This window comes from Schistocerca nitens, chromosome 5 (genome assembly GCF_023898315.1).
Source record: "Schistocerca nitens isolate TAMUIC-IGC-003100 chromosome 5, iqSchNite1.1, whole genome shotgun sequence".
Lineage (NCBI taxonomy): Eukaryota > Metazoa > Arthropoda > Insecta > Orthoptera > Acrididae > Schistocerca > Schistocerca nitens.
The window spans coordinates 527483392-527507160 of record NC_064618.1 but is presented as its reverse complement, the minus strand read 5'-3'; the positions used below and the strand labels follow the sequence as shown (position 1 = coordinate 527507160).

Genomic DNA, 23769 nt, shown 5'->3' with positions numbered 1-23769 from the left:
CCTAATGACATCACACACATCCATGCCGGAGGCAGGATTCGAACCTGCGACCGGTTCTGAGCGCTTCAGTCAGGAACCGCGATGCTGCTACGGTCGCAGATTCGAATCCTGCCTCGGGCATGGATGTGTGTGATGTCCTTAGGCTAGTTAGGTTTAAGTAGTTCTAAGTCTAGGGGACTGGTGACCTCAGCTGTTAAGTCCCATAGTGCTTAGAGCCATTTGAACCAATTTTTTTGGGAGGATGGGAAAGAAATCGGTCGCGTCCTTTTGATAGGAATCATCCTGAAATTTGCTGTAATTGATTTATGAAAATCACAAAAACCTAAATCTGGACGGCCGGATGGGGATTTTAACCTCCCAATTAGACTCGTATGTGTCACGAGTGAGCCAATCGCGGTGAAGATTCTGTAAAGGTTAGGTCAGCATATCATGTTTGTCATGTGTTCTACGGTAACATAAAAAGCTAATTCGAAACGACTATGAAAAAATGTTAGCCGATCACGTTCATTCTGTTGTGCAGTTAAGTTAGCAGAAGACTATATTTTGCACCGCTGGAAATATTCATATTGGTTTGATGAGCACGGCGACGGTATAATACATCTTCCCTAGCATCAAATATTGACAGAATTGGGACCAATCGACCCATTACAATCTGTACTTGAGCAGCTAAAGACTCATTGTTGTCTTGTACCATAGCCTGTCTCAAGGAACTCAGTGTCCTCCCCACCAATGATATAAGCCACAGTGAGCCACCATTTTGGATTAATTTACGTCCATGACAAGGGGGATGTAATATATTTTTGGGTACGAAAGTGATCCTTTAGAATATTTGGCGAGTTTATATATGATTAATCCATCATCAGTTAATGGTATTCGAGACGTGTTATATGAGAAGAATGTGGCGTTACATATTCATTGGCAGCACCCTCGAATACTAAGATAATCCCTAGGGAGTCTGTCAATGTTTGAGCGGCGACTCAAAGTCGGAGTGCAGAATGATTTGATATGAATGAATGAACAAACTTGTGGGCGATAACGTACTGCGGTCGCACGATTAGTGAAGCAGGAAACACGAGATTTCTGGGACTACAGAGGCACAGACTGCAGTTCGACCAGAAATAATTTTTTAAGGCTAAAATCGAGCAGGCTGTGCGTAACTTTAATTTGCAAAGCTATTATAGGCCTCTGTTTAACGAGCAATTTATACTAGATAATACGAATTTATCTTAAGAGAACGGGTACATCTATTCAGTGAACAGAAGACAGAGGGACAATCTTTATATTGCGATCACATCCTTAACTACCATTAAACAAAGAAAGTTCAGCACTCATTTAGATAGGCTTCCACAAGAACTGGAGTCCACTGGTGATTAATAGCAGGTCTTTAATCGCAGACTGACAGCTTTTCTCCTGGCAAATTACTTGTATCCGTTGCACTAATAAGTGGAACATTTATGACATACTCATTCTTCTGTTGGAATTCAATAGAGGGGTGACAGGCACGGAGGCCGCCAGAAACATTTGCGCCATGAATGTGGATAATGCCATTGGACAGAGTGCGGCAAGAAAATCGTTTTAAGGAGGATAGTTTTGGCATTAGTGACTCTCCGCGTCCGGGAAGACTGCGTGAAGTGATGGCACTCTGTGATAACGCGCGCCCGTTTTATACTAGACTGACAAAAAATACTGTACGGGATAAATGTGGTGTCTGTTGTTTGGATATGTCTGAAAGAACAGACACCACATATACATAATTAAGGCGAGGACGGTCAGTGATTTCCTCAGTGCAGATGGACACCGGGCTCGAACTCTTATGGGAATCGGCGAAATGCTGCGAGTAATGAGAAGAACGGGCAAGGGACACTACATTCGTAGTATGTAGATACGTTAAGAATTTGGATTTGACGGGACGCGCGCTAGGGTAGTGCGTGCAGTTGTGATGACCACTGCGTCCGGATGCTCAGTTGTCAGGGCATCTGCTTAGTAAGCAGGAGATTCGAACCCCGGTCTGGCACAAAATTTCAGCTTTCCCTGTTGATTTAAATCAATGCCCACTCCTAAGGAATGTCTGTAATTCCTTTGTGACTATACAAGGGCTGAGTTGGGAAGTGATTCCGCACCCACCATATCTTACGGATTTTCACGGTTTCCGCTCTCTGTCGAACAGCCTTCAAGGAACTTCCTTTCCGGATGAAAATGCACTCCGAACATGGCTCGACTAGTTCTTCGCCTTCAAACCACGTGATTTCTACAGTCGCGGAATCTAAAAGTTACCCCAGCGTTGGCAGACTGTCGTAAATAGTGAAGGAGAATATATTATGGACGACCAATGTTATCTTCCCGACTGTAAACGTACTTTATAAAGACATCGCATGTGTGGTGAATGTAGCCTCGTTGCCGGAAAATGCCCAGCCCAGTCGGCTCTCGAGAAGTGATACCATCTGTCGGCTGCATTTCATCTGCGTGAGAGCCATCATCGCGCCCGGCGTCGTCTTGTTTGTAAACCATTACAGTCCCACATCCCGGTTTGTTGCGCCGGCTGCGCCTTCCGCATGGGCAGCGTCCACACCACATCTGGTCGCTGCGAGGGAGGCGGCAGCAGACATCAAAGTGACCTTTGAAACACGGCAGCTCTGGCTTTTGCATTTCAGATTTGACGACTCTCCTGCCGTGGCCGCCGCCACCTCGTTCGCGTTCTTTCTCTCTCTCTCTCTCTCTCTCTCTCTCTCTCTCTCTTTCTCTTTCTCTATCCCCCTCCATCCCTCCCCCCCTACTGCTGCCTTCCCCTCCTCCTCCTCCCCCCCCCCCAAAAATCCGCCTTCTGCACCCCAGCCTCTTGCTGCCTGTACACTCCCTCAGGAACGCCCGCAACTATTCTCGGCTTCGAGTTCAACGGGCAGTATGTACTTTCTCATGACCAGTATGCGAAAGCCCGAGTTGTATTTCTTCAGTGCGCTGGTCATGAACTACAAGACATACTTTTTCACTGTACTGTCAACGTGACGCGGAAAACCTAAAGAAAGGACATATACTGCATTTAGCTGTATGGTGAGAAGTCATGTTCATAAGCAGACCGGTGCCTAGGTTCGATTTGAGTGTCCCAACGATCGACAAAAGAATATAACAGAAATAAACATCCAGCCAGCCGTGGAGAATTCGAATGGTGTGCCGCCTCAAGCGTAAGTCTTCTGTGGAGAGAAGGTAAGCAGATTTATATTTTGTATTTTCCAGTGCGGTACTGTTAGCGCATCAGACCAAAGATTCATTAAAAACATAGAGAATGAAACCCTTTTGTTTCTAGTTAATGCCAAATTTCTTGATAGTACTTTTCCCTGCCTAACGTCTTCTCTCAAGAGCATCATTTCTAATCGTTCGCTTAGTTTTGCGTATATCTTTGGACAGCGGCGAAAAAGGACAGTACTTTATGTATTGGGTAAGCGAAGTGTCTGTAGACAAATGTTGATGGTGTTAGGAAAGCAACCAGTCACAAATTTACTTTTCAGTTCCTTTATTCAAAGGGTACCGTTACCGGTTTCGAATCGTTGTGATTCATCTTCAAACGACGTACACGCTTTCCTTATGACATGTGGAGTGTTGTTAACAGATTAACTGTCGTGAAATGTCGGTTTGGAGTGTTTATTTTCATAACATTCGTCCAACAGATGTGAATACATTGCCACTGCATTCTTATTGTTGCACATTTCACGACAATTAATCTGTAAAAAAACACACCACATGTCATAAGGAAAGCGTGTAAACCGTCTGAAGATGAATAACAACGATTCGAAACCGGTAACGGTACCCTTTGAATAAAGGAACTGAAAGTGAATTTGTGTCTGGTTGCTGTCCTAACACCATCAACATTTGTCTTCAAGTAACAGCCACGGTCTCCATCATGTCATCATATGACAAAATTGCACAAAGTGTCTGTAGGCACAGACTAAAGAACAAAGACGCGCTAAGTACAATAAGTCGGGATTTCTTCCAGTTGCTGCCATGAGTAGTGGTCTTAAGTTTTGTATCAAGAATTAATTATACAATCAATTAACAAATAAATTACTTGATAGAAGTGACACTCGTTGCAGATGCAGCAGAATTTGTGGACTGATGAAATACATGTGGTGTGTCTGCCTAGCATGTATCTCTTACGACAACTTTTAGGACTATTCAATCTGCTGTCGGTGTGTAATGACTAATGAGGATAAATACTCGTGTAAAGATTGCAGCTGAACACAGCGATAACACTGCTACAGCCAAAGCCTTGCAACAGGCATAAGGAAGTCCATCAAGAAATGAAGCATCAGGCTGTTACCTTGTTCTGTTTTAACCGTTTCAGCATCGATGTAACACCCGTACATAGCACAAACTATCGATTTTGCTCGGAATGAGATTAGGAGATCAGTAATACGCACTGTGAAACTTGTAAGGGGTATGGAAGCTCGGTAGCTATTGGTTAGTGCGGTTTTGCGTGATGTACATTGTATTCACTGATAACTTTGTCCTCTACTCATTATGGCGCCTTCGGGACAGAGTGACTTATTACAGGAGTGACTTCTTACCGCCATCCTTGCCTAACTTAACTAGTGCTCCGTCTTTAATGATCTCGGCCTTGATGGCAGGCAGTACTGTTCTTTCGGTCGTGTCGATTTATTTTCTCAGTTGGTTTCCGGAACCTTGTTATGAAGGGAACCGTAACTCCAGCCGAATGGAAAAGTCTTAGCGGCGTAAATAAGTATTGCTTAGGATACGAAACTCAATTTTCACTCGAAACTGAAAGTGACTGCTTGATCCTCAGAGACTAAATTGTCGGAACAAGGTGACAGTGCTTGATGACGTATAACAAAACAGAAGCGCTCTATCAGGTTTGAGCAGAATAATTCTTAGTATTCAACTTTGCCTCCGTGCGATCATCATTTAACGAACTGTGCAAGATAAGAGAAACACTGCTTTCATAGGCCGAAGTCGTACTCGGTTCTTAAATTGATAGTTTCAGTCTTTGAAAGGAAATTAAAAAAAATAGAAACAACAACAACAACAATCATTAACTTCATGTATTGACCCATTACAAGATAGATATTTACGGAGGTTCAAAATTACCCGCTGTGTCTGACAAGCAAAGCAACGAGCTATAATTTGGTTTCTCATGAGTATTACGACATACGCATCCACACAACGTTTTTACAGCATCTGGTGGATGTGATTTATGACGTACAAAACGTACTTCAGTGTAAACATTGCTCACCGAAATTGCTTTCGCTACTAAAACGCTTCCGTTGGATGCGATTTAAGACGGGAAAGAGACTGCCTTTCGATTTACTTTCAAGGAAACTGTAAGTACTACCTGTTGCTCTTTTTTAAGGCGTTGTAGAAGATATACTGATCGTGTTGCCAGTTATTTTAAATGGTAATAAGTACAGGGTTTCTATGCTTACGTAAATGTAGCCTGCAGGAAGTAAAAGTGGAGATACTTTGGAGAGGAAAATTCTTCTTTCGTGTGTTTTTAGTTGCCAAAATAATAATTGTGGTCAAAGTTTTCTGTACGCAGAAATTACCGTAATCCGCCTATGGCTGGCCCGTATTGACAATACGCACACGCCCGGGGAAATTAAGGCGTTTACAAAGTTACGACCTTCGCTCGCTTGTTTCATTACTGAAAATTTCCGTGTATTTCGTGACCAACGTGCTGCGTTTCGGCGAATCAGATCCGTGAAATCTATGTAATGTGATCGTTTTACGAGTTACTTAGCCTCATGTTCTTCCAAGATGTCGCTTGTGCTCAGCAGGAAAGTGATGTAAGCTCCATTATTTATGGTTTGCGGAGAAGTGCCGATAGCTTTTTTCATTATCTATATGCCATTTGATTTTCCGTGTGACTGTTGATGATAATGCCGTGAAACCGGTCCTCTTCATTTTTTGCGTTCTTTTTAATAACTTTGAAGGACTTTAAATATTAATGGGGTTGTCAATGTAGACCTAAAAAATTTTTGTTGCATAATGCCATGCATCCCCAGTAGGACGCCACATATCGCGATTCCCTGATTCTAGCGCCCAGCAGTTAAGATCTGTCACATTACGAGCATTTGCCAGATGCGTCTGCATATAGCCAATTGGAGAATGCGGGCTACTGTATTCTTCATTACTAACTTCAGTTTCCTCAACAGCGTGTTGAGGTTCAGCTGGACATGAACGGCACAGGTGCAGCAGCAGTCGCTCGTTCACCACACGTGCTGCACGTGTGCGCTGGCGTGGACTTCCTGTCGGACACACGTGGCCTCTGGCCGCTAAACTCCCCCGTCCCTCCTGCACTCGACAAGCCACTGGACTCTGTATTTGCCCTCCTTAATAGAAATGTAACCCCACATTTCGAGGAGCCTTCATTGTTTCCTCTGCGCTATTTTGCAAGTCTCGTAGCAGTAGCTCAGGGCATCGCTTCGGTGTTCTGTGTCCAAATTTTCCTCACTTGAAATTGTCGCCATGAAGTTCGCTGGAAAAATGGATCACGTTACAAGTATCTAGCGTGAGGAATTTAGGTTTAACACTGTACAATTACATCGAGATGACAAAAATCTGGGATAGGGATATGCACATATACAGATGGCGGAAGTATCACGTACACACGGGATAAAAGGGCGGTGCATTTGCGGAGTTGCCATTTGTACACAGGTGATGCACGTGAAAAGGTTTCCAGCGTTTTTATGGCCGCACGACGGAAGTTAACAGAATTTCAATGAGAAATGGTCGTGGAGCTAGACACATGGGATATTTCATTCGGGAATTCAGTATTCCGACATCCATAGTGTCAAGAGTGTGCTGAGAATAACAAATTCCAGGCATTCCTCTGAGCACGGGCGACGCAGTGGTCGCCGATCTTCACTTAACGACCGAGAGCAGCTCTTTTTGCGTAGAGTTGTCAGTGCTAACAGACAACTAACACTACGTGGAATAACCGCAGAAATCAATGTGGGACTTACGACGAATGTATCCGTCAGAACAGTGCGGAGAAATGTGGCTTTAATGACCTATGGCAGCAGACGACGACGCAAGTGCCTTTGCTACCAGCATATCACCTGAAGCGCCGCTTCTGCGCTCGTGACCGTATAGTTTGGTCTCTGGGTTCGGTGTGGGGCGGATGGACTGCTGTGTGGGGTTGTGAACCACTGAGGGCTACGGCAGGATGAAGCCTCTCCGTCATTTGTAGGTCCACGGTTCAATACACGATAGTAATATACGGAAAATCATCGATATCATTTAGGAAAACAGAAGTGATATTCGGGATTCCCGAAGTAAGTGTTATAGGCCTCCTGCTGTTCCTAAGCTGTATAAGCGATTTAGGAGATAATCTGAGCGGTCCTCTTAGACTGTTCGCAGTCCATGCTGTCATTTAGCGTCTTGTAAATTCACCAGAAGATCAAAACGAATTATAAAAATGGTTTAGACACGATAATCGGTATGTTACGAAACATGCAATTGTGTTTGAATAAGGAAAAGTGTGTAGTCATGCACATGAGTAGAAAAAGAAATACGATAAATTTCGGTTACACAATAAATCACACAGTTTTAAAGCCTATCAATTTAAGTAAAGGCCTGGGAATTATAATTATGAACAACTTAAATTGGAACGGTCACATAGATAACGTTGTGAGGAAGGAAAATAAAAGACTGCGTTTTACTGGGAGAACACTTAGAAGATAAAACAGTTCGACTAAAGAGACAGCCTACACTACGCTTCTTCGATCTGTGCTAGAGTGCTGCTGTGTGGAATCCTTACAAGTTAGCATTGACGGAAAAATTACAGGGAAGGGTACCTCGTCTTGTGTTATCGAGAAATAGGGGAGAAAGTCTCACGGATATGATAAACGAGTTGGGTTGGTAACCGTGAATACAAAGGAGTTTTGCGTTGCGGAGAGATCTTTTTGCGAAATTTCAATCACCAGCTTTCTCTTCTTAATGTGGTTCAAATGGCTCTGAGCACTATGGGGCTTAACATCTGAGGTCATCAGTCCCATAGACTTAGAACTACTTAAACCTAAGGACATCACACACATCCATGCCCGAGGCAGGATTCGAACCTGCGACCGTAGCAGCAGCGCGATTCCAGACTGAAGCGCCTAGAGCCGCTCGGCCAGAACGGCCGGCGCTTCTTAATGTGAAAATATTTTGTTCTAGCCAGCGTTCATAGGGAGAAACTATCATATTAATAGCACAAGAGAAATCACTGCTGGTATAGAAAGATTGAAGTGTTCATCTTTACCACGCGCTGTTAGAAAGTGGAATGGTAGAGAAATGATGTGATGGTGGTTCGGAGAACCTGGTGGAAGGCACTTCAGTTGAACTGCAGAATAGCGATCTAGATGTTGATGTAGATATAGCCTGTTAACAACTTCGTCCATAAAAGACGGCGTCATGAGAGCTTGACGGATAATTGAAACAGGTTATGTTTCATTTTTCACTTGCCTGCAGCTGTGAAAATGTGTGTGCGCTCTGTACTAACGCTATGGATGTAAATATGTAATGTCAAACCTGAATAGGATGGTGTGAACCGTCGAAACGCTTAGTAGTACGATAAAGAAGTTTTAGCCGGCCGGTGTGGCCGAGCGGTTCTAGGCGCTTCAGTCTGGAAATGCGCGACAAGTACGGTCGCAGGTTCGAATCGTGCCTCGGGCATGGATGTGTGTGATGTCCTTAGGTTAGTTAGGTTTAAGTAGTTCTACGTTCTAGGGGACTGATGACCTCAGATGTTAAGTCCCATAGTGCTCAGAGCCATTTGAACAATTTTTGAAAGAACTTTTATTTATGTAGTCTATTGTTAGCTTTATGTCGAGCGCCAGACATTAGCGAAATTTATAACGTTCGTGTGTTGTCGGGGAAGGGCGGGGAGTGGAGTGGATTAATGAACGTTTGTTCTTACTTTCTTCCGGATAATATCGCTGAAAGCAACGTTTTGTGCGACGTTTCATTGCCCATTTATAAGTGTAGTGCAGGCAGCTTGAGTTATTGAGCGTATGGTCGGTGAGAGGGGAGTGGGGGCGACCAGTAGCGGGCAGCGGCGGCACAATGTGAGCTCGTGCCCCGTGCCGCTTTCCGTATTTGGCGGCGGCGAACTTCCGGCGCGACTGTGGACGGTCCCGTTGTGAGGGCACGCGTGTGCGGCGAGCGTTCAGTCGGCGGGCAGTTTGTCGCTTGCAGTTCTCCAGTCGGGACGGTACAGTGACAGCCGGCGCGGTTATGTCTGTGTGTGTGCCGGCGCCGGCGGGCGGCCGGCGTCGCGTGGTGGCGGTGCCGCTGAGCGCGCTGCGGGCCAGGGACGGCCGCTTGGTGCTGGTGCGCCGCCGGCACCACCAACAGCACCAGCACCAGGCGCGCACCTGGGGGCGGCGGCCGCGCTCCGCCCCACTGCTGCTGCTGGCGCCGCTGCCGGTGCACATGTACGCGCATGCGCACCACTCGTCGGGCAAGTACTCCGCTGCCGGCACGTGGGGCAGGAGCAGCGCCGCAGGTACCTGGGGCAAGGCGGCCAGGACTTCGTACAGGCGGCACTCTCTGCCTGGCGTCTTCCCACTCCACCAGCGACGGTAAATACCCATCTCCCTCGCACAGAGCACCTTGACACCAGCGACCTGATTGGACTACGTACAGATTGATTGGGTCCATAATGGTTTGGCTGTGTGTTTGCATGGAATGAGCTGGGCACTCAGGTCCAACTGAACGGATCATTGACTGGAAATGGTTATGTTCGGCTACTTGGAGACCATTTACAGCCATTCATGGACTTTCTGTTCGCAAACAACGATGGAATTTTTATGGACGACATTGCGGCATGTCACCGGGCCACAGTTGTTCGCTATTGGTTTGAAAAACCTTCTGGAATGATTTCGCCACCCAGATCGCCCGACATAAATCCCATCGAACATTTATGGGACATAACTGAGAGGTCAGTTCATGCACAGAATCCTGCAGCGGCAAAATTTTTGCAATGTCTCAGTATTTTTGCAACAGACTTCCAATGAGCTATGGAGTCTATGCCACACTAAGTTGCTGCACTATGCCGGGCAAAAAGAGATGCGACACGACTTAGGAGGTATCACATGGCTTTTGTGATCTCAGTGTAGTTTAGAACGTTCCAATTCCAACGAAGTAACAGGCTCCAAAAACTTAATAAGGATCCAGTAGGTATACGTGAGTCATCAAGCTCGTCATTCGCATTTTCGAGAAGTGTAGGGAGAAAATGCAGGTAACCAGATTCCTGTATCACTTACTGCAGTCTATTGCAGAATTGTGGAGCATGTGTTACGCTCACGTATAATGACATTTTGGAGAACGAAAATGTCCTGCGTGCGTAAGAAATCATTGTGGATTCCGCAATCAGAGATTTTGTCTTCGACTCCAGGAAAACATTTGACACTATTCAGCACTGCCGTTCGATGGAAAAAATACCAACTTGCTGAGCATCGGACCAGATTTCTGACAGTATTCAAGATTTCCTTACAGATAGAACTCAACATGTCACGCTTAAACGGGTCAAAATCGACAGATATGAAAGTAATTTCAGGAGTACCGCAAGGAGGTAGGATAGGGCCGTTACTGTTTATAATATATGTAGTGGACAACGTCGGAAACTCAGTGATGCAGTTTTCAGATGATGCGGTTGTCTATAAGAAGGTAGCAACGTCAGAAGCCCATACCGAACTGCAGGAAGAGCTGCACACTATAAATGGCGTAGGAACTGACAGTGGCCCTGAATGTAAATAAATGTAACGTGTTGTGCATATCTTGGAGAAGAATTCCACTACTGTGCAACTCTAGTAATTGTGACAGATTGCTGGAAACAGTAACAGCTCCATCCGGAGCGGCCTTACGTGGAGTGATCACGTATATAAGGGAAGGCAGATGCCAGACTGAGGTTGACAGGAAGAATCTTAAAGAAATGTAATTCATCCAAGAAAGAAGTGGCTTACCAGGCTCTTCATCTACCGATTCCTTACAAACGCTCGTCAGTCTCGGGCCCTCAGCAGGTTGGATTAATAGAAGAGAGACGAGGTCAAAAGAAGAACGGTGTGTTGTCACAGGATCCTTTAGTCGGCGCGAGAGCACTACGGCGGTGCTCAACAGACTCCAGTGGCAGATGCTGCAAGAGAGATATTGTACACTACCGTTGACATTGCGAGATGGTACGTTCTGGGAGGAGCCGGACAACATATTACTTCAAACCACACACGTCTCGCGAAATAGAAGAGGAAGGGAGCGTCAGACAGTGGTACCATAAGTACTCTCCGCCACATACCTGTAGGTGGCTTGCGGAGTATAGATGTAAATGTAGAATTTTGCGAAACCCGAAAGCATGACGTAAAATGACTGTGAATAGTGAATAGGGATTTCTTATTATAATTGAAAGCGTCTGCTTCACAAGATACACGGAGGTCTAATAATAATGAAAGTTATATAGCTGTGAAAACACATGACGTAATAGATAACTAACAGTCGTTTTGAAATGAGAGGACGACTGTTCAAACCCGCGTACGGCGATCCTGATTTAGGTTTTCCGTGATTTCCCTAAATCACCTGATGCAGTTGTTGGGATGATTCCTTTGAAAGGGATTCCCCATCCTTTTGTAATCCCAAGGGACCGATGACTTCGCTGTTTGATCCCCTGCTCCGTATCAACCAACCAACCAGACTTTCTGAAATATGCACCTAGTCTTTGACCAGAAGTATGGGACTGAGCACTTTTTTCACTTTCGCCTCTTACAGAAAAATATTTCGACAAATAACTGTATTCTTGTGTTTCTTTCGATGCTGGCGGCTACGCGCAACTGCACTCTAAACTGAATGTAAAACATCGTACACCACTTGCCTGTAGCATCACATAAGCATAACATTGGGGGCCTCCAAAAGGTAAGTTACACATGTCGTGTCACGCTAGGCCATTGCGTAGCGAGAGTGGGACATTGTCAGAACAGAATACATGTTCCGGTTTTCCTGCCGACGCGATTCTGAGCGGTACGCGTAACGGGTGCGTCAGAGTATGGGATTGAGATGGTGCGGCAACAGGAAACATACTCCAAAGCTGAAGTAAGCGGGACAGTAAGTTTCTTATGTGTAAAAAAGTATAAACGGTGCGCAGATTTCACCTTGTATCAAATGAAATGTCGTGTCCAGTCGTATTGAAATGGTGCCAGCAATTCTACCAAGGCCGACACAGTCGTGAATGATGCTGATCGGGAAGGGAAGACATCGACGTCGAACAGAGACGACAACATCCAGGCAGTCCAGGAGCAATTGCAGATTTTCCGATGAAGACGACGTTCGAAAAGCGGTTTTCGAATGGCTCCGTGACTGAGGAGTGGCTTTATATCGTCGTCGAATGGAGCGATTAGTAGAGCGTTCCTAGCGTTGTTTGCAGAGCTTTGGCGACTATGTTGTAAAACAGTGTCACTTTGAAGTGAAGTACAGCATTCATATAACGTTACTTGCCATAGTAAGTGTTGTATATGAGTACAGTGCACTGCTGTCAGAAACGCACTGCGCACTTGGAATTATGAATGTGGCACGGTTTTCGCGTTGGAAAGGCTGCACCGCTTGAGTGCCGGAACGGCTGTGCACTCAGAGCCCGTCACTGTTAACTGTTTGCGGCTGCAGCGCGGAACAGTTGCAGCGGAACATTCCGGAGGAATGAAGATGTTGCAGGTGCACAAATAACAGACTGATCCCACAGAGTAATCTCCGCATAGATCGCGCGAGGCGGAACTGTGAGGTTTCCTGTGGCAGTGACAAGACGCTTATGGGGCTGGTTCGTTTAAAATGGCTGAAATTTTAACAGCAAGAAGAAAAGCATTGTGGTAAAATGCTCATAATTCCAATCGTTATTCGAAATCGGGATGCACGGTGAAAACAATATTCTGTAGTGTAGATGTACGAATCGAGTGACGTGGTGCAGTGTTTACAGCACTGAATTTCTGTTAGAGGGATGGTTCAAATGGCTCTGAGCACTATGGGAATTAACATCTGTCATCAGTCCCCTAGAACTTAGAACTACTTAAACCTAAAGGACGTCACGCACATCCACGCCCGAGGCATGATTCGAACCTGCGACCGTAGCAGTCGCGTGGTTCCGGATTGAGGCGCCTAGAACCGCTCGGCCACACCAGCCGGCATAAGTAACTGTCATACTAGTCATGTTTAAGATGTGAAACATATAACGGAGTGATAAGTGCATAGAAAAACAGATACTATCGGTCTGTAGTCTTTCAAAACCGTCTGTTTCTTGAGCACTAGAGCGATTGAAGGAAATAAGGAAAGAAGTAAAACAACGATTTAATGCCTCCTCAAATGACGAGTCGATTAATAACGGGGGACCGTCTCATATTTAAAAGGTATAATCGATTTCACTGCACATCCTTGACCTCTCGGAATCACGGGAAACCTCGCAACGTTCAAATTTGGGTTGCCGGACGACTATTAGAATCCCACTGCTCTTCAATTTGAATACAGTACCTTAACCATTCCGCACCTCATTCAGTAACCACGGTCGCTTCCTCCCTCCACCTCCTTACTTTCTCCTCCTCCTCGCCCCCCCTCCCACTCCGACCCCGGTCTCCCGCCACCCTTCTTTCTGTCTCGGTCTTGTTACCATGTAGGTGCCGAAGTTTTGACTGAGTTTATAAACTGAGGAAATTGTTTCTTTGTTCTTTGAAGTAGTGTTCTCAGATTTCCATCATTACAACCTCGGTCTTGTTACCGAAGTGATGCATATAATTTACCCTTACTAGATCTTAAATTTGATATGAAAACAAAGTAAGTCATTGTAACAGTTATTACATAGGTCGTTCTAGCATCTTTCATACGATTGTTCTTAAAGTTCTTTCGACCAGACAGTTGTGTTGGTAAGCTAGCGGCAAGTACCGAGTGTCAGGGTCATGGCCCGAAATTTAGGTCATAGTAGAGCTTATGGTTGACGTTTTACAGATAATTAAATACACTACATGATCGAATGTTTTGGGACACCTATTAGAGGACATTAATAGCCGGTCTGTCCAGTCCATCCTTCGCCATTGTGACGGCTTGTAATGAGGTCCGGAGCGAATTCTACATTCTTACTTATAACTCATCGCAAAGGCGATCCTCTGGGTTCAGGTCGGGACTGTAAGCAGGCCGGTCCGTTTCAGGAATATTACTGTCATCCAACTCTTGCATCACATATGCTGCAATTTAATTCTTATGCAAACAGTCATCGTCTCCGAACTGTTCCTGTACCATAGGCAGTGCACGATGCTGTAAAATGTGTTCATATACTTTTGCATTTAGCGTTTTCTTCCGAGCAATAATGTGACCACATCGTAACCACGAAAAACAAGCCAGTACCGTAACACCATCTCCTAAAAATGGTTCAAATGGCTCTGAGCACTATGGGACTCAACTGCTGAGGTCATTAGTCCCCTAGAACTTAGAACTAGTTAAACCTAACTAACCTAAGGACATCACAAACATCCATGCCCGAGGCAGGATTCGAACCTGCGACCGTAGCGGTCTTGCGGTTCGAGACTGCAGCGCCTGTAACCGCACGGCCACTTCGGCCGGCCAACACCATCTCCTCCGTACGTCACTATTGGCATTATACGAGACGGCAGGTAACACTGTCCGGACATTGGCCAAATCCAAACCCTTCCATCTGATTGCCAAAGGATGCAGGGTGATTGATCACTGCAAATCACTCGTGTCTAGTCGTCCACTGTACAGTGGCGTCGTTCTTTAACACCACCTCAAGTTAACTGGTTAGTTAGTCACATGTTCCACACATTGTTTGGACGATTCTTTTATCGAAACGATATGGAAGGAGTCAGCTTGCAGCGTATGTATACATGATTAGTGTCAACATTAATGAACACATTAGTTTTTTAGTCCTAGATCTAAAAAACAGTGTTTTTTTCTTTTTTACAGGCGAACAATTTCTAAATAGGTATTCGTCCATGAATTAGAATAAGTTTTCCGGGAGATATGATATTTAGTTACTTGTGTTATTCCTTATGGCCGTTTCCGCATTGCCTCCAAAAGATAGTATGGTATGTTTTTGTGGGTGGTTGTATACATTTTCGCACGTTTTGCAGGGCTTATTTTATTCTCTCCGCACCAAATACTCGTTTTATTTTGCGTTCTTATAAAAATGTGGACATTTGGCTGCGGTTGCCCGCCATTCAGAAAGAGATTTTAGGTTAGACTTAAAACTTGCTTTCCATATCTGTCACAAATTTTGTGGTATTAGGCAAATGATCAAATGTTTTGGTTTCTGTATTTTGACTTCCTTTCTGAGCCACTGTCAGCTGTAATAATGGGTATAGTAGGTATGGAAATCACTATTCTTCTCAAATTGTGATACATTATTTATGATGAATTTCATTATCGAATGCATGTACTGTGGTGGTGCAGTTCAAGTTGTTGAAGTGGCTCTAAGCACTATGGGACTTAACATCTTAGGTCATCAGTCCTCTGGACTTAGAACTACTTAAACCTGACTAACCTAAGGACGTCACACACATCCATGCGCAAGGCAGGATTCGAACCTGCGACCGTAGCAGCACGCGGTTCCGGACTGAAGCCCCTAGAAGCGCTCGGCCACAGCGGCCGGCGGTGGTGCAGTTAAAATGACCAACTCCTTGAAGAAGTACCTACATGACGAGAGTGGGCGAACACCACGTATTATTCTTACTGCTCGCTTTTATGCAGTTAATAATTTCTTTCGGCGTGATTAGATATCCCATAAAATTATTCCATGAAACATTGCCGAGTGGGAATATGCAAAATATGTCAAAAGGATGATTCGTTTGTTTCCAAGAATACGAAGAACGAAAGTAACTGAGCCCTATTTTTTAATTCCTGAGCATGTGCTACTTTAGTTACTGGTATGACTATTCGTTATACAGAACAGAGTAAAGTGTGTTTTTTCAAAATTTAGGTATAGTTCATTTTCAGCGAACCACTTAATAGTCTCGTCTGTGCCTTTCTCTCTAATGGGCTTTATAACAACGCTAGTATCGTCTGCGAAGAATACCAGTTCCGCTTCGCATCGCGCCGCTTAGCATTGACTGCCGAAAAGTGTGGATTATGGGGCCTGCCATTGCACTCCATTCTTTTTAACCCCCTGCACACGGTCATTGTGCTAGCTTCGGATTCCTTCTGCTGATTTGGTGTGATTTTTCACAACCACCTTCTTCAATGCTTGACGGTCCCTGGCCATCAGTTCGTGAGGTCTGTCTGATCTTCATTTACTGCGGTTGTCCCTTTTCGTTACCACTCCACAATAACATCACCAATAGTCGACTTGGGGAGTCTTAGAAGGATTGAAATGTCGCTGACTGATTTGTTACTCAGGTGACGTCAAGTCCGTGAGCTCTTCTGACTGACCCATTCTGCAGTTACTACTTTTCTGCTGACAACGCAACACTCCCTGCCTCCTTTTAAACGGCTGGATTCGCCTCTCGTGATACCTAGTGGTCAATAACGCTTTATATAGTGGTCTCCGCATAATTTTTATCTGATAGTGTATACATTTTCCTACGGTGTATGTCGAGCGCTGTTGGAAAGCGGGGTTGCACTCAGCCCTCGTGAGGCCGATTGAGCAGCTACTTGTCTGACAAGTTGCGGCTTCTGTCTTGTAAACTGTGCGGTGTGCTGACCAGGAGCCTTTCCACATCTGCATCCAGTGACGTTTGTCGGCTAGGGATGACACGGCGGTTGGTCAGTACCGTTGGGCTTTCCGAGGCCTGTCCCGATTGAATTTAATTTTAGTATATACCTTTTAAGGGCAACGGCCTTGCCGCAGTGGATACACCGGTTCCCGTGAGATCACCGAAGTTAAGCGCTGTCGGGCGTGGTCGGCACTTGGATGGGTGACCATCCTAGCCTTCATGTGCTGCTGCCGTTTTTCGGGGTGCACTCAGCCTCGTGATGCCAATTGAGGAGCCACTCTACCGAATAGTAGCGGCTTCGGTCAAGAATACCATCATAACAACTGGGAGAGTGGTGTGCTGACCCCACGCCCCTCCTATCCGCATCCCCCACTGAGGATGACACGGCGGTCAGATGGTCCCGGTAGGCCACTCGTGGTCTGACGACGGAGTGCTATATACATTTTAAGGGGTTATTTTACTTTGACTTCGTCTAGACTTCAGCCGTTTGATAACTAGAAATAATACTGATTAAACCTGTTACCGATTTTTTTTTATAATTTTAAAGTCGTAACGAGACTTAGTTGCAATAAAATATGGTGCTTAAGTATGTCTCTGTGGGAGAGTAGTTCTGTCTCCGGGCTGCCCTTCAGTTAGAAAATATACGGCGCATCATTTATGTATACACATGTGCGAGAAACATTGCTCGTGGATCGAGAGCGACAGAATTTACATTTATTGGTACAACTGTAACAAATGCGACTGATAACACCGTAATGGAGAGGCCCGACTCGCTGTTCACGTTCGCTAATTTTTGCACGTTGTTTACGTGGCCAGGCCGCGGGCACCGCTCGTAATGGACGTGGAGTAATTAAATTAATGAGCACGCGTATGCTGCGGGCGGCAGGTTGTTTACACTGGCCCGGGGGCCGTCACCGTGCGTGACCGCGAAAATCTAGGCGGCGGTGATGCACTGCCGCCATTTGTACGCGAGCTGCCTGCTGGGCTGCGTGCTGGTTTGTCGGTCTCGTTCGGAGGCACGCGCAGCCTGTGGACAAAGCGCTCCCACCCATGCTAAGCCCTGCTGTCACGCCGTGTTTTACTGCAGCAGAAAGCAAAGTGAATACGTAGTGCTCGCAGCCGTGGAATACATTACAGTTCCTCGCCTTGTTCACTGCTCAGAATCATCGCAAACCGTGAGACACATTTTGTACTCTAAGATTTCGGGAACAGAGGTAGCATGATATGAGCTGCTTCCCATCATCGATTAGGTGCGGAATCCTGAAGAGACCGGATCGCATATGACGGTGTGTTTGATGGCGCAAGGAAATTCCATGAGACATTCGCTTTTCACTCTACATCTACATTTATACTGTGCTAGTCAACTCTACAGTGCATCGTGGAGGGTACTTCGCACCAACCGTCGATATTCTGTCCTATTTCATTCGCGTTTTGACCGAGGGAATAATGACTGTCAATATGCGTCTGTACACAGCCTAATGTAAGGGCGATGAAAAACTTTCCGTTTGAAGCCGTTGATGCAGCGTATATCCAATGTAGCGTGTCCCCAGTGCGGGTATACAAGCACCGACGTATAGGCAAGTGATTAGTGTAGCACTCGCATCTTCGTGGGGTGCTTGTGGTAAATGCGACGTTATTACTAAATACGTTAAACAGCACCAACCTCATGTTATTCTTTTCTTGGCTGCCGAAGGACAAAAGTCGGTGGACATCCATCGGAGAATGAAAAATATGTATGGGACAGCATATCTGTCGAAAGCCATCGTCGTGGAATGGTGTACCAAGTTCTGTGCTCGTCACGATTCGACCAAGTCGCCGGTCGATCTTCATCCATTTGAAGGATCCTGGTGCATTCATCACTGGGGGACGGTACTGCGCAACACTTGGGAAATTACGGCGTGCAATTAAGGCGAAACGTCCGGGAAAACTGTGACAAGAGGTGCCGCTGCTTCGTGATAACGTGCGTCCCCAGAGCGCAAATGTCGTAATGCAGAAGCTATGCCAACTCAAGTACGAGACACTCGGCCACGCGCCCCATAGTTATCATCTCTCCCCGTGCGATTTCACGCCTTCGGTCCCCTAAAAAAGGCCTTGAAGGGTCGACGTTTCCTTTCGGACTAGAATGTACAGCAGGCACTTGCTGATTTCTTCACGCAGCAAGGCATTGTTTTTTTAACAAACAGGTATATTCAGTTTGGTACTTCGGTGGGGTGATTGCCTTAACGCTTCGCCTGATTGGCATACCAGTTCTGCACTGTTCGGTCTTCGAACGGAAACTATTTAATTGACTCTTATACCGCTTGTCTTATTCTCACGATCGCAAGCAAGACGGTCGCACAATATTCCTCGAATATACGAGGGCTTGCTCAAAAGTAATGCTCCCTAATTTTTTGTGTAAAAACTATTAAAGCTTCTTAACTAAAACAAACGGTATTACCATTACATCTTTATTCTTCATATGTACACATTTGCAGCACTCTGCCGCTAGAGAGCTCCTAGTTGTACCGTGTAACATAGCAGTATATAGCGTAACAATCCCGATGCGTGAGAAACAGCGTGGTGTAATTGGGTTTTGAACTCGAAGAGTTCATCCACGCTTGGCGCACCCTCTTCTTCAGCATGACAACGCCAGACCACATACGAGCGCTGCGGCATCGACAACTCGGTGCCTTGGGTTCACTGTCATCGATCATCCTCCATGTAGTCCCGTCTTGACCCTATTGTGGCTCAAATGGCTCTGAGCACTGTGGGACTTAACTTCTGAGGTCATCAGTCCCCTAGAACTTAGAACTACTTAAACCTAACTAACCTAAAGACCTCACACACAGTCATGCCCGAGGTAGGATTCGAACCTGCGACCGTAGCGTGACCCTATTATGGCTCAGTCAACAAAAGTAAAACATTCTATAGTGACGATATCAACAAACTGGTCTCTCATTGGGAAAAATGTGTTCGTCGTCCGGGTGACTACGCTGAGAAATAAATGTGTAGACATAAAGAATAAAGATGTAGAGCGCAAATAAGCTTTAAGAGTTTCTACATAAAAAAATTCGGAGGCACTACTTTTCAGCAACTCCTCGTAGATTCTCTAAATTTCCCAACAGGTTTTTGTAAGAACCGTCCCATCTATCTACCAAGGGTTCCCGTTTAAGCGCTCCGAGCATTTCGGTTACACTTTTATATGGGCTGTGCCGACCTATTACGATCCAAGCAGCCTGTCTCTCTGAATTCGTTCGATACCCGTTATCACGCTTACTTGATAAGGACTCGAAACTCTAAAACGACATTCCACAATTGGTCACATTAGCGTCTTGTTTATAGTTTTCTTAGAGATGCACTGCGCTTTCCGAGGTTCTTTCCAACATCTCTCTTTACTTTTCTATTCTCCTACCTAAGGTTGGTTGTGTATGATTTGCTCAAGATGTAATCGGTTACTATCGAGTTATATCTATTTGTTATAATCATTATCTTACATTTATCCACATTTAAAGAGAGCTGCCATTTAACACACCAAGCGCAAATATAGTCGAATTGTTTCTGCATTTCCGTATGAGGGGTTGGACAAAAATACGGAAACACCGTCAGAAGTGCTTTCTTGATCCTAGCCAAGTCTGCAAGTTGTATTTGTCCACGAACGGCACTTCTTCAGTACCGTCAGTATGTTGCAAGTGTCATTCGCGGTCAGTGTAATGGTGTGTCAAATGATAGGCAGTTCGGTTTATGCCATACGCGTTTCGCTTCTTTTATTTATGAAGCATCTTCAGTGGCCTGTAATACATGTTTGTTTTTATACATGTAATAAATGCGCTACGTAGTAGTTGCAAATATGTTAGTATGTTGCGTTTTCTCTTGTTTTCAGATTAAAAATAACTTCTGTAGCACAAATTTCGTGTGGTTAAATTATCGTTTGGTGTTAGGTACTAGTTCCAATTTCCAACACTGTAAGTCGTAAGCAACATCAAACGATTATTTATCCTCACGAAACTTGTGCTACAAAAGTCATTTCTAATCTGAGAAACAAGAGAAAAACACAAGAAAATTTAATATACTAATATATTTGTAAGTACTACATAATGAGGTTTTTAAATATATAAAAACAAGCATGTATAACAGGCCACTGAAGATGCTTCATAAATAAAAGGAGCGACACGCGTCTAGCATAAAACGAACTGCCTTTCATTTAATTGCAAAGACGGGACAAAGCTCCATGAAGATTATCATTGTTTACATCTGAAATTCTTGTCCTTTAATTATCTCATAGTACTCTAGAAACGGCAGTTCAAAATGGTTCAAATGGCTCTGAGCACTATGGGACTTAACTTCCGAGGTCATCAGTCCCCTAGAACTTAGAACTACTTAAACCTAACTAACCTAAGGACATCACACACATCCATGCCAGAGGCAGGATTCGAACCTGCGACAGTAGAGGTTTCGCAGTTCCAGACTGAAGCGCCTAGAACCGCTCGGGCCGGCAGAAACGGCAGTATTCAACTCAAATCCAAGAATTATTATATACATATATATATATATATATATATATATATATATATATATATATATATATTAGTCATATAACTTAGTCTTGTTGTCTTTTTTTTAAGCACCGAGAAGACCGGTATTCATACCCTATTCGTCCACGCAAATTTATGTATTCTGCATCTTCTCTAAATTACTGAAGCTGAATTGTGCAGTGGTTTCTGTAAAAAGGATTCGACTTATCTCCGTCTCCATTCTAGAGCTATCTGTGATGATATTCGAGCTCGCATCTCGTGGTCGTGCGGTAGCGTTCTCGCTTCCCACGCCCGGGTTCCCGGGTTCGATTCCCGGCGGGGTCAGGGATTTTCTCTGTCTCGTGATGGCTGGGTGTTGTGTGCTGTCCTTAGGTTAGTTAGGTTTAAGTAGTTCTAAGTTCTAGGGGACTTATGACCACAGCAGTTGAGTCCCATGGTGCTCAGAGCCATTTGAACCATTTGATGATATTCGATCTCTCTAATGACCTCGTCCTCGACAGGGTGTTAACCCCTAATTGCCAGTATCGAGTTGCTGCATTGTTATTAGGGGAAAGAATACCTGTTCGGCGGGAGCAAGGCTCCAAACTCCATCCAGCCAGTCAGTTGTAGTTTACCTTGAGTTTCTCTTTACCAGTTTAGGCCAATACCGAAATGTTTCCATTCAGGGCCTCTTAAGATTTTTTCTTCAACTCGTGTCCTTTGCAAGCTTGTGATATCTCTTCCCCCCCCCCCTCTCCTCCCTCTCTAAATACTTCTCCTGAAAGCAAGAATGTTCCTAGTGACAGCGGTGCTAAGTACGGACCACAGATGTCATCAGCACTGACAACAGACCAACGTCTAAAGCGAGTTGAAGATTTTCGTTGACTCTGTTAGCTTGCGCCAGCGCCGCCGTGCTCGGCCGTTTAAGTCGGCTTCCTGTAACACCTGGAGTCCATCGACTGCACAGCTGGTGCGGTAGCGAGCCGTTGGCATCGTCAACGAGGGGTGCCGCACAGACGTTAAACGTCAGTCTGGGTCTAAATAAAAACCTCCGCCCCGCGGTAGACGCCAGCCGAGAAATGGATCATTAAAAACGTGTTGTCATTAGGAAGGGCTGCGAGCTATTGTCGGCAGCGACGGAGCCCGCCTCGGCGTTCCGGTGCTGTGGAGCACGCGATGAGATTTTCAGGGGCACCCGGCGGTATTTGGGGAGTATCTAGAGAGGTGCCCACGGCTTTGGAGCGCCAAGGAATGCGAGAGGGGAATTTGCTTTGAGGAGCCTATTCATTATTAGCCGACTCATATCGACTTGGCAGTGTGCGTGGCGCAGGGTAAATTTCTGGGCACAACCCCCGGGCGGGATTCTTCGTTGCGGCTTACTGACGTCTGAGGAATGCCCCATACACAGGATCGCATAGCAGGATCGTAAGCGCTTGTCTGGTATGAGATACGTTTGCCTCTCTCTCTCGGTCTGAGGAGGAATTCATGGCCGGCTGAAGTGGCCGTGCGGTTCTAGGCGCTGCAGTCTGGAACCGCGACACCGCTACGGTCGCAGGTTCGAATCCTGCCTCGGGCATGGATGTGTGTGATGTCCTTAGGTTAGTTAGGTTTAACTAGTTCTAAGTTCTAGGGACTAATGACCTCAGAAGTTGAGTCCCATAGTGCTCAGAGCCATTTGAACCATTTTGAGGAATTCATGAGTGATAATGACAGGAATTTGTAATTTCGCATCACTGTGAAGGTCGACGTATTGCTTGGTATTGCTTGCTTTCGTCTCGCGATCTTCGGCCGGCGTTAGCTTAATAAGTTTATGACTTTGCTCCACATAGCGGCAGGTTGTGTTACAGATTCACCCTCCATTCCCACAAGCCATGGAGTGTTAGTCTTCCACGATACCGGCCACTCGTGGTGGCGAAAAATCAGAAAAACTATCAAACAAGCATCAGCGAAAATTCCGAGACTGAAGCCAAAGGGCAGTACATCAACTGATAACTACGAAAGCCTCAACAATCTCACATCGTCGAGATCGTTTGCGATTGTATTACGTGCTACTAGTAACAAACTTTAAACAGTAACAAACTTTAAACAGTAAACTGCATTATTTGATGTGGAAATTTCCATTCTGTCTATTCTGTTGTATAGCTCCAATAAAATACTAAATAAAAGGAGAATTAGTTGAAAAGCCTGCGAGAATTTATTCGCTGGTACTACTGGCTGGCTAATCACTAACAAATAGAAAGAGCCAGCCACTTGAAAACAGATATGTGGTGGCTAACATTTCTATACCTGTTACTGAAATTAAATTTAAGGTATGAAGAGAGGAAATTAGCATAATGAATTCATATTGGGAATAAATGTGAATGTCAGCTGATAAAACGTGATAATGGTGCCGAAATTGATGATAAATTCGATTTTATAAACTACTACGGTCACGTGGTGCGTAATTACCAGGGTTTTCCTTCAACCACAGTAATATTTTTGCATAGTAATTTCGTTAAAATAATGTTCAACTAGATTATCTTTAGTACGAAAGGTACCCGACAAATTCAATTAGAAAGCCGGTGATGTATTCGCAGATGTGTAGATCAGCTTCAATTGAT

At 45.1% G+C, this 23769-nt stretch overlaps 1 protein-coding gene and 1 pseudogene across 1 annotated transcript in view; both read left to right on the top strand.

Moving 5' to 3' along the window:
* The window catches only part of LOC126259616 (kalirin), a 1784965-nt gene that overhangs the window by 929559 nt on the left and 831637 nt on the right, over positions 1-23769 (top strand). The window lies entirely within an intron of this gene.
* Positions 16795-16912, top strand: LOC126261245 (5S ribosomal RNA; annotated as a pseudogene).